The sequence below is a fragment of the Coturnix japonica genome, chromosome 4 (assembly GCF_054131305.1).
Source record: "Coturnix japonica strain WE chromosome 4, WE-NBRP24, whole genome shotgun sequence".
NCBI lineage: Eukaryota > Metazoa > Chordata > Aves > Galliformes > Phasianidae > Coturnix > Coturnix japonica.
The window spans coordinates 12,981,886-12,994,279 of record NC_140666.1 but is presented as its reverse complement, the minus strand read 5'-3'; the positions used below and the strand labels follow the sequence as shown (position 1 = coordinate 12,994,279).

Genomic DNA, 12,394 nt, shown 5'->3' with positions numbered 1-12,394 from the left:
GGAGCTGAATCAGAAGTTGATTAGTTTGAGGGTTATTATGGTAGAAGGAACAAACTTCATTAGAAGCCTACAGCAAAGTCATGCTTGCTTTGCTTTTGAAGTTAAAGTTTTCGTGTATATTTTTCAAATAAAATGTTGTTTGTTTGTTTTTAATTGCTTTCCCTTAAATAAAGTATTCCCCCCCCCCCCCCCCCTTTTTTTTTTATCAATCACAGCCTTGCTATAACATTGAGATAAAAATCTGATATTTCATTTCACTATAACTCAGCGGTCTGACATCCAGGTATATTATTCTGGCAGGGAGGGATTTTAGAAAGGGGAGGGGGAAAATAATGACCAATATATGAGAATAAGCCCACTGTTCACAGACCTAACTTCCCAGAGCATCACATTATGGTGGCAATGAGTTCTCCATTGGAATAGATATTAGTGGTCTCTTCCAAGCTTGATGATTCTGAAAGCCATTAACCTTGCAATAACAGCACACAACACTGAAGAACCAAAGGTCTCTCACAAGATCCAGCAAACACTATCTTGGATTGATTCTGTGTGAAGTAGGGTAAAGATGCAGCTTTACTATGTACACAGCCAGCATCTCTTCTCAGTGACCACCACACATGTCATATGGACATCCCTTGTACAGTTTAGTCCACTAAAGGCTACTTAAAATGCTAAGACTTGAACTCTGGGGTAGAAGGAAGCAAGAAGCAGAATTAATCTTCTGTTTTCCCTTATGAGTTTCACTACCAAGCCTCTGCTGCTTAACACATTCCCAATTGGCCAGGAGAAGAGTAGAAAGGCTCCTGCGGATGACACTGGGTTTAGATTAGTCCTGATCTCTACTCATCTTAATGGGGCTCATTCCACCAGAGTAACCCTGACTACCCACAATTATGTCTGTTTCCATTCTTCCACCTGTGAAGCCCATTGTGATGAGCTGCATGGAAGCCACATGGGAGCAGGGTCAGCCACAGCAGCGCTGATCATACGTGGTATAAAAGCAAGGATGAGAACCTCAAATGCCTGGAATTTAGGGCTTAATACTTTGGAAGAGGTGAATTAATCTTTCCTTTCCAAGTTCTATTCTTATTAAAAAAATAACTCCACACACTGCTCTTAGAAAGTTTCCTGTACCCTGTATACACTTATTACAAAACCCTAACAACACCCACAACAGAAACATTTCTTTACCTTTAGCTCCTTAATTCATCAATTAAGAAGAAAAATCCACATCCACGTGAGTAGAATAGTTGCAATCATACATTAAATACAATGAAATACAGAGTTCATATGAGATGCCTGTGAAATATTTATTTTCTTGTAAATATTTTCTCCATTAGGATTCTGGCTTGATCCTTCGTGTAATATGCAGTTCTGCCTACCAAGTGCAGCCAGTGGAAAATTGCAAATACAATTTTTCTCTCAGTTAAGAGGATGACAATGATGCCCAATACATCAATGAAATCTCAGTCTGTGTTAGCATCGCTGATGGAACAGAAAATTGGATTCCACTGTCTAATCCATTGTTAATGATTTTGCTTCATAAATACAGTTATTCTTCATTATAACTTGTTGTTGGAAATAATTTAAGCTTTGGGAAAAAATATTCTTGGAAGAATCAATTATCAGCATGGCACGTCCCACTATTTTGATTTATAATTTTTCATGGGTAAGAGACCCTGAATCCAGGTTCGGCTGGAAGATACAGAACAAGTGTCATTCCTTCAGCCTGATGGTAGCAAACAAGGCAGGAGGTTTAGATCACATCTACAGGAAGCACCCAGCACACTGATTTCCCACAGGAGGAACTCTTGACTAATTCCATTAGCTCTCAGGGGGTGAAGTAGGGCTGCACTAACTCACAGCAGTGTTGTATCAGACTAAATCCCTCATACTGGGGACTTGTGCCAGTGGGACAGGGTGGTAACGTGATACCATAGCACAGATGAATATAGATATGTGATATTTGTCTTCCCTGGTGTTCTTCCCTTGCTCCAAATTAAAAGCCTGTGGCTGCTCTTCATCTCAAGTGTTGTCCAGGCCATTAAAGCTTGTTACAGCAATAAAGTTCTGCACATGTCCTTAGAGCTTTACTCTGGACATATGTCAAACAGGAGGAGATAGATAGAAGTATATCTGAGCAGTGAGTCAGGACCTTGCCACCACTACCACCAAACGTTACACCATTATACTCCCAATTGTACTGTCTTAGCTGTCTGTCATCCATTGACAGCCATGAGGCACTGGCTCTTCTAAGACACAGACTGAGTCCTTATATGGCCAATATTTCTCTGAAGTCACCTCACTCCCTACGGGGGAAGAAAAGAGGAGAAAACCCACCAATCTATAAACTAAACAAGCTAACCAACAATGCAGATGTCTTGGTGACAAGTAAATTCAGTCCCAGGTGGTAAATGGGGCTTCCCTGAAACGTGTTTTTTAAGCAAATACTGACCTTAGAGATTTACAGGTTCACCCTGGTCAGAGCAAAGAAGGTTGAGAACCTCTGGGTGTTGCATTGGTTCCAGCCAATAAAAAGGTTCTACGCTTGAAGGAAAGAGTGAGTAATGTATAATGGAACATTTCCAAGCATAAAAAGTTTTGTGTTTCCTACCAAGCACCACAGGAGAGTTTTAGTATTATGCATTACTTGAATCTTAGAATGGTTCAAGTAAATACACCACAAATAGCAAAGGAAATGCGTTTCAATAACACAGGTGTCCACATGAATATATGCATGAATCCTGGCACATATTTTTGTTTTGCTAAGAATTGAAAAGTTGCCCTCTGGCATTTCTCATTGCTGTTTGCTGTAAAACTCGGATGAGAACACAAACAGGAAAGGACACAAAACTCACTGATAATCCTGAAGAAACACAGCATCAGCCCAAAAGGCTCGAGTCTTTATGATGGATCTTTATAGCAATAATTAAACAGCAGCGGAGTAATAATTCTGGAGAACCATTCTAACTGGACATCCATGCAGAAACAACTCATATGAAGAGTTATTCAACCAAAACCATCCCTATCACAGCACCCATCTTCCTTTCTCTCCCCAGTGGCTGATGAATTATACAGCCATGGCTGTGTAATATGTTCATTTTTGTCTTCTGTACTTTTTGCTCCCTAAATCCAAGGTATTTTGCTAGATGGATCTTTAATTTGCTTCTTTAAACACCCCTGTGTTTATATATATTAAGAGATCATGGTTGCACAGAGAGGGAAAGGGATGCTATGTTAAAAATAACTTAATGGCTAGACTATTCATTTGATGATTCAGAAAGAAGCAGAAAGTTTTGCACAAAGAATATCAAAAGCTCTGATTATAAAACAGCATCTGGATTCTGCATGAATACATTGACCTGATGGAAATGTTAGCAGCCAGGAGACCACCCAGTAAACACAGCTCGACATTCAATCCCATTTCAGCTCCTCGGAGCAGAGGAATCCTGGGTAACAAACCATTCTGCCAAATACCATTCACCAGAAGGACAGCATTCTTCTGCTCTGGTGACATTTATTCTTGTTGGTAAATGGCTGTTCAGTGTAATATTTGCAATAATACCAATGGCTCAAGAGATACCGCATTTGTTTGAGTGATGATCATGACTTTTTCCCCTTTGCCAAAACAGCCTGGCAGCCTACTTAACTCGTGGGTTTCTGCAAACAAGTGATGCTCATTCTACCTGTGCTCCAGCCTTGCAAGCTGACCATGTTTACATCCACCTTGAACTGTAACAGAGCTGCAGAGTAAATGGTGTGAACGAAGATGAAATGAGGCAATCTGAAATTTAAAAAATCAGGTGTTGTTTTCACCACAAACCACAGACTCTGTGGCCACAAACAGCACTGATTCCTTAAGGCATAAGGCCACAGCTAAAGATCTCTTCAAATACAGAAGGACAATAGTTGGTACTTTGCTTTCTCATCTCCTCTACTGCTATTAATTCCTCTAGCAGATTAATTTTCAAGCAACAAAGAGCAGACATGCTCCCTCCCCTCCTCAGCCGGGCAACCACAGCTCCCATCTCACTGCCTCTTTGCCCTGCAGTAACAAAGCAAGCAGAGATACAGCAAAGGAAGCACTCAAATTTACCAAATTGCACAAAGCTGCTTCTTCTGTTCACCTTCTACAAGGCTGCTATTGTCTGTTCGCTCCACAAATTAGATGTTCTCCGCACAGCACTGCATTCCTTATCATGAAAACACTAGCACTCATAGCCACTATGTACCCCAGGCACCCTCCTAGAGGAGTTCTAGGAACAGATATAACACTGGGCAAGATTCCCATCACTGTGAGGGTCTTGTCACCTCTTCAAGCTGACTCTCAGATTGGATCCAACCTCTAAGCTCCTAGCAGCATCACCACAAGCAAGCAGACCCCACTCACTGCTTCCAACCAAAGAAAAAAAGCAAATCCAAGCTATATATATTCTTCCTTTGCTTTGAATCTTTCTTAACCCAGCCTAAAAAAGCTCGTTAGCTTAATCAGCAGCCTCTGTAAAACCATGTCATTCTAAATGAAAGGGATAGGAAGCAGCAGCACCTGTAGAATAGGAGTGAGAACTGCAGGGAGGTGACTGGAGCAGCATGGGGCTGGAAGAGGGTGAGTTAAGGGGATCTAAAGTGAGAACCCTGCAAAAATGGGCAAAGCAGAGAAACCTCCTTAACCTCTCCTTGGTCAGAGAGACAGAAAACTGCTTGAAAAGAAAGTACAATTTTTCCCCTGCACAAGAATGATTCTGCATAAAGTGATGAATTTATGTGCTCCCAGTGCTGGTACCAACTGCTCCTTTAATCCCAGTGTGGCCAGGGGAGCAACAAGAGGGTGCCCATGGGAAAGGAGCACAAGGATGATATCAAGCAGCAAAGATCTGCACAAACAGTTTAGCACCAGTTCAAACATCTCATTAATTTAATTTATGTGGAAAAGCTGTCAGCCTTAATTTTAGTGAAACACTGAACCACAGGTGAACCTTGTGCCTAAGAAAAGAGAACAAAGTTCTACATTTTGTCATCTACCACACCGTGGCCTTATTAACCCTTGCCTGAAAGGTGATGGAAAGGCAGCACAGTAACTTCCTGGGAAGCCCATGACTATTGTAGGCAGTGCCACATCAGTATGCTGCATTTTTGCAGCAGAAACAGAACAGCAGCTGTGTTCCCGTGATGTCTTAGGTTATAAACAGGCACCACAGTGAAGTGGCTGCAGTAGTGGGATGAAGGCTGCTCTCCTGTTACTGTCAGAGGGAAGGCTGCCTTTTCTATTCCTCTGCTTGTTAACTTAGAAATGAGGCATTGCCCACTGAGAAGTTCCCCAGGCTCAAGTTAGGCTGTGACAAGGCTGACAGGCATCTCCCAAAGAGAAGGAACACAAAAACTAACTGGAAAGCTACCTGCTGCCATAACTGGGTGAGATGGAGCCTCAAGCACCTCTCCTTCCAACCTGCTTAACACCCAGCGCTTCGGGTACATCCCTCACTTTAAACTCAGTTTCCTCGTGTCTCCCACTGAATAAATGTGATGCCACACCTGAATGTGACCAGTAAGGTGTGGTTGCCTCCTGCCAGGGTGTGCTGCTGGGGCAGGGATCCCTGCTGCTTCCCCTCTCCCTGATTCATGTAGTGCAAACCAGCTGGAATACAACCCCATCTGCTACCTGCTGTGCCAACGTGAGATGTCCATGCCCCTGCACTGCAACAGAAATGCCTCTCCAAGGTTTCAAGGCAACATCAATTTTCTCTGGGTTTCTATACATCTCGGCTTTGAAAGCATGGAAAAAAACAATGTATTCCTCAAAAGTGCCTTCATGCCTTGCTGGCTCTGTCCAGAAGCTGCATGGATAACCTAAGATGGGAGAGATAAGCACCAGCAGCATGGCAAGGGCATGGTGCATCCTGCCTGCCGTATGCTTCTCCCCTGCCAGGTTACTGCCAGCTCATACTCTTAGTATTGTACGCAACATTCCCCCTGCATTGGTGCATAAAATCTCCCTCTATTTCAGCTGTACTTTTTTTCCCCCACATCCTCCTTACTCGGTGCTTTGTTTTAAGAGTGCATCCTCCACAGTAATTTCATAGGTTTCTATTCCTAGCACTAGGAGATGGAAGGGAGAATCTAATAATATTGATGAATAACCAAGCTCCCCATAAGGAGTCTGCCTTTTATTTTAAAAATGCCTGGTAGGAAAAAGGATGTCTCACTGTGGACTGTAACACACAGGTGGGAGCTGGCAGATCAGGGGCTGTGCTCCCAGGGACACTATCAACACCAGGGACACAAAGAGTGGGAGCTCAGCTTGAAAGAGCGTGGGCAACCTAGGAAACTTCACAAGAGCTGGCACCTTGAAAGGTGAAGGCTGTTGAAAAGCACATTTAGATTTACTTCCCTTTGAACACCCACCTGTTTCCTGGTGTTGTCTTTACTCTCTGCGATCCATTCACTGAAGTCAAGCAGAATAAACAACACCACGTGAGATGAAGGTTGCAATGACTTCAGGGCTTGTTGACAAGTGTCTTTTCCAAGTGGTTCCTGCTTTCAGCAGAGCCTTCCCGTTGGAACACAGTCCCATCCCTGCTCAAACTGCACAGCAATAACAACTGCCATGCAAACCCAGGGCCATCAGCACCATCGGTTTGCAGGAAATTGCTCTGGAGCAACAGGGGACTTGATAAAATGACAGTGGAAGGAAAGCGTTACTCAAAGGGATGTCAGCAGAGTTCATGTGGAAAGGAAAAAAACAAACAAACAAACCAATAAGGGGGGAAAAAAAAAACATTATTAAATTGTAACAGATACCTTTGGGATAAATGTACAGCTTCTCCTTTATCACCCTCAGGAGCAACATTCACCACTTAGACTTCAGCAGGGATATAAAGGCAGTGGAAACAGGTCACTGGGGTTTTGACAAAAGACACTGATCAATTTGTAGGTGGGGGAACTCAGGAGAAGTGGGGCTGCATGTTCGGTGCCTCCACCCTGAGCCCAGAGCCCAGCTGGGGCTCCCAGCACATAGCAATAGTACTGCAGCTGTTCTGCACCAGCTCCCTCCCTAAAGTATTGCCTAGTGGTAATTAATAAAGAGATTAGAGACCCTGTGTTTTAAATTTGATTCTTATATTAAACAGTCCTCCCTGGTGCTAAATGAAGGGAATGTGCCCATCCACACACCTCCATAACAGGAGCCTTTGCATTCTGGCATAACCAGGCGTGTACCGTGTGTGCTCAGCAGATGGGCACTGATTGCCCTGGGCTGTGGGAGCTCTTCTAGACCTCCCAGCTGATGCTGCTGCACCAGAAGCATTGCTTACACTGTTGTCTAGCCAGACAAGAATCCCCACTGCGCCTTCTCACTGCTTTCAGGCTTATTTTAAGCTCTTTCACAAGCCACAAGAAATTTTCTCAATTAGGCAGGGAGAAGCTTCTCCAAGTTGAAGGAAATACTGAGGGAGGAAGAGGGGATTAAAACAAGATGAACAGCATAAATAAAGTTGGAAAAACAGACAGGTTGGGGGGGGGGGGGGTGAAGAACGCAGGTGTGCTAATCAGCCTTCCCAAAGAAGAGCTGACAGAGCCACCTACCGCTCACCGGGCTTCGGCTCAAACTGCAAAGGGAAATGTGTGAGCATCTTCCTGGTGAGAGCAATATTCTTAAGCCCATCGCTTTGTAACATCGAGGGAAATAAGAGAATTATTCTGCGGCATAAAGGAAGATTAAGAGGGCAATGAATAATACATTAGTAAAATAAATTTTAAAAAAGGCTGGTGTGTCTTGTAGCTTTTCAAAATACCTCTAACATATGTGATAGACCATAAATACCAAAGCTGCAATGCTGCCAGTGTGTAACAAGTCACAGAGAAGTTAGAATATACTTCCTGAGATCTGAATTCTGGCCACCAAGCAACTCACTTCTTCTAGGGAAAGGGAAGGGGGAAAAGAAGGAGAAAAATTAATAGCATCTCTCAGCAGAAAGTAAGTTATTTCTAGTCTTCTACTTTGCAAAGGGAACTGTCATTTCATTATTTTGGTGGGTGTGATGGCACATGATGTACCGACCATATGCAATCAGGGAATTAAATGCTGGCTCAGAGCTGAAGACATAATGAGATACACACATTTTTTTAAATGAGAAAAACGATTGAAAATAAAAGGCAGCACGGTGCTAAACACAGCTGTCTCCAGCATTACTAAACTTCCTGGATATGTAGATTCTAAGCTGCCATTACTGTGAGTGCATAGGGATCATTATACCTGCAAATTGCCGTTTTTACCTTTTATTAATTTATTATTATTATTAGGGCAACCTGACTGAGCTGTGAGTGTTCCTGTTCACTGCAGGAGAGTTGGACCAGATGGCCTTTAAGGGTCCTTTCCAACCCCAACGATTCTGTGATTCTATGCCAAGACATTGCCAGTCATGAAACTCTGAGGTGAACCTGGGAAAACCTGCCTGCGACATCAGAGACTTGTAACATAGGTTGGTTTGGTTTGGTTTGGTCCTCCTCAATCTATCATGAAGAGAGAGATCCGGGAACCAGTTCAAAGATCTTTCTTACCACGAGAGGGCTCATAGATGCAGAGATGCTGTCCTCAAGTGCTCGTTACTGGCTGCAAGAATCCAAATTCCATTAGGGCACCACACCAGACACAGCCCTGACTTCCATTCAGGAAACCTGCTTCTGGCCACATTCCCTGGGTGACGAGGGAGGATGCAATGGGAGTCAGCAGGCAGGAGCCATGCTGATCGCTTCCTCTGCACCTCTGTCCTCAACATCCCTGCTGGGAAAATGGGCTCAGCTCCAGTGGCTCTATATTCCTGGATGGAAAGCTGTGTTGTCTGGGGAGTGCTATAAACTGCCTCTACCATTGATTTTAGTTGAGCAAATGGGTCATTCAGACCATCTTCTAACTGGCATATAGATTCTTCATGCCCTTCTCTCCCTGTCCTTTGTTGATTTCTACCAATGTGATAGCTTCATCTTAATCCAAGGGAAAGTCCTGCCCGTGGATCACTGCATGGATTCCAGCTTGCATAGCCACCAAAATTACCCCATCCTGAGAGCAACCCCCAGACTGATGGCTGAAATGGAAAGAGGGGAGTAGCGAATCAAAGAGGATGAGCACAACCCAGCAGGAACTTACCGTAGGGGTTTCATGGTCGTGCCAGCAGTACCAGCTCATCAAACCCAAGGGCAGAACATGCTGTTCTCTCCAGCACCTGTGGAACACACAGGGATCGATCCATTTGTGTACCATGGAGCCCAGTAGCAGCAGCTCCAGCACAGGCAAACGTCACCAACAGCAGCTGGTACAACAAACTTCCTTCCAAACCCATTGCTCTAAGAGCATCTGGAGACCAATACTGGCTACAAAGTCTCCCTTTCCAAGAGAACATTGAGCTTCACTTGTCATTTGTCTCTCAAAACCACATTATCTTTGTTTTTGGTACCAAAAATGTATATTCTATCACTTTCATTAGAGCAGAGAGGAGATACAACGATGCTTACCATCGACTGCAGAACTCACATTTTTTAGCTACTCATAAAATTTTAGCACTTGAAAGTGATCCCAGGAGGGGTGTTTATCAGAGGAGTCTGAACTCATCTCTGGCTGAAACTGGCTCTGTCTTGCTATCACAAGCCACATGTGGTTTCAAAGTGCCTCTGACAGCAGTCACCAGAACAATGTAATCCATAAGTTTACATTAAATATTTATACGATGCTACTTTGTGCTCTTCTTGGTTTAATTGGCCTTTGAAATTCATCAAAATCTATTAGCAAAGTTCGTTACTTAACATTGTCAGTATCATTTGGTTGGAATGCTCTGCTAAACAAACAGGTCTGTCTGCGTAGGCCATTTTACAGAGCAAAAGGGCAAATTCTGCTTTGCTCATGGCAGGCTCACAGAGAGCTGGGAGCAGGATCCCATTTTGAAGATATGATCAAAACAGCAGGAATACAGTTTTCAGAAATCCCATATAGAAGAAAGTAAATGAAGTTTCCAAAAAGCAAAACGGTTTTTTTCTGGCAGACTGAAGGATTCCATTTTTTTTCCCTAGAGAATTGATGATATTTCAAATGAAATAAAGATTTAAAATACAAACAAAATTAGCACAATTCCCAGTTAAAACAGGAGGAAAGTCTCAGAAGTTAAAACTTCGCCATACGTTCAGGACTTGTGTTTGTTGGTTGGAGTCTAAATGAAAAGCAGCCCGAGACACTTTGGCAACTCCAAAACATTTTGCAGATTTACGGTTTCAATAAAAACACTGCTGTATAAGACAGAAGGCTTCAATTTCAGTCTGGAGTAATCTCGTTGTCTCCAGTGGACACAGACATTACCAGGAACAGGGGGCAGACCGCCATCTCCCACAGCTGGTACATTTACAACCAAGAAATTCATCAGGTGGAGAAGCAGTATCGAAGACGGGAGAACCTGCAGGAAGAGGAAGAAAAGGGCACCAGTATGGGTAGAGCCCATTGGGAACATGGAGACTGATGTCCCCAGAAACATCTGGTGCCACAGGTGTGCAATGGAGCACTGAGTTCCTCCAGTTTTTAATTTCTACACTGCAGGATTCTTGGGTGGATGTATTGCCATCTTCATGATTTAAGCTGTCCAAAGCCATAGCAAGACAAGGACTGACTCAGTTACAGCTGCTTTGCAGCAAGTGAGAAGTAGCAGAAACAGAACAGCCAGACTGAGCAGCCAGGAAACACTGCTAGGACATTGCTTAGAGAGCCAGGAACCAGAGCTTGGACTAGAAGCTGGTTTGCAAGAGGCTAGGACTGCCAAGAAGAGAAACAGCTCTTCCCCATGCAAATGTGAACAAAACAGATTTTTAAGTCTTTTACCCCAATGGACGCTCCCAGCATCTGTTTCTCCAAAGGGAGGCAACGAGCTATTGGGGAAGGAAAACAAATCAAATGGAAGAAAATCCAAAATTCAGAGCTAGTTCCATGCAGACTAGCTAGTTAAAGGAGGTATGATAGTGTCCTTTGTCTCCTTTGCACACTGTGGCACTGTGCACTGGCAGCTCTATCTCATCCTCTCGCTCCAATTTATAGGCCACTTCACGGCCACTCATCTGCAGCTTCTCTCTCTCATTGTCCCTGGCTTTGTCCATCTGTGTCCCTCAGACAAAGCATTTCTCAACCCTTGCCCAGGACTTGCTTGGACCTGACCATACTCAGCAAACTTTGAGGCAATAATGCAAAAGCAGGGCCGCTTACAATCTATAACAGAAGATGGAGGTGTGGTCTTACCTTTATTACTCTAATTAGTATTCTTTTTTGTGGGTTTTTTTTTACTGATTTTTATCTTCTTCCTCACATTTGATGAGGCTTGTTTTTGGGGTTCCTACTACAGAGGACCATCTCAGCCACACCAGTTTCCTCTCTACAGGTGTTTTCCTGATGGAGCTTTCAGTAGGTTGAAGTAAGTCCATGTAACTCTTGATTTATATATTCCTATAATCACACACATTTAGAGAGGTTGAATACTAAAGCAGAAAGTTAAAATGCTTGGAAGGTTTTGTGCAAAATCCTCTTAGATGTCCTTACAATGTTTATGTATTGAGTCAAAGTTTTCCCAGAGGGCTCTCTTACAAATAACACTGGGCGTGGATCACAGCAGAATCTAATCCATTAATTGCTTTCAGATCCTTTTAGCATTACCATGTTTGTAAATTAACAGCAAAATAAGGAAAGGATTAACTCAGAATGAGAAGAGTTACACCCAGACACACAGCAGTTACCAGTTACTACCTTGGAGCAGTGGAAAAAGCAAATTCAGAGGGACCAAGTGCCATCTGGTGGATCAACAGGCACCGAACAGGAGACACGGACACGGGGTTCAGGCACGGAAAGGATTTGTATGCTGTAGGCATCGTTACTGGTGATAAAAGAAATCATCTTGGTATCAGACATGCACTCCCTTTAGATGACTACAAACGCCACTGCCAAGATTTACAGCCACCCTGCTACTGTGACTCAAACAAGAAGTCCATAAAACTTTAACCATCCAGCTCTTGCATCACAGCCATAAATCCTGACTGTGTTTTTATCTCAGACAACACAGACTGAGCACAGAATGCAAAACCATGCAGAATGCACTGGTGTACAATGGGGAGCCAGCATTGCAGTCCTGGGGCTTCAGGAGCAATCTGCCAGTGCAGGGCAGGCTCTCCACCAAATAGAGTTTTTCCTGTTGCATTGCTCTCCCACAAGCTGTCATTGCACAAGGGTTCCTACTACTCCTACCTCTACATCATTTTATAAACCCTGTGATAAAGTGCTCGGTGCAGAGGCAGCACCACAGTTCTGATGTCCCAGAGACTTACTCCCTCTTGTTGACAGAGCTGCTGGTTCTATTGAGTGTTGCTGTTGCCTGAT

General features: G+C 43.6%; 1 long non-coding RNA gene across 2 annotated transcripts in view; it reads right to left on the bottom strand.

The window, feature by feature from the left end:
* LOC107312667 (uncharacterized) overlaps positions 1 to 6,666 on the bottom strand; it is a 49,885-nt gene extending 43,219 nt beyond the window's left edge. For both annotated transcript variants that reach the window (XR_014945135.1, XR_014945133.1), the window contains exon 1: positions 6,403 to 6,666. This is a non-coding gene — a long non-coding RNA (uncharacterized LOC107312667). The remainder of the gene's footprint in view (positions 1 to 6,402) is intronic.
* Positions 6,667 to 12,394: the final 5,728 nt, after the last annotated feature.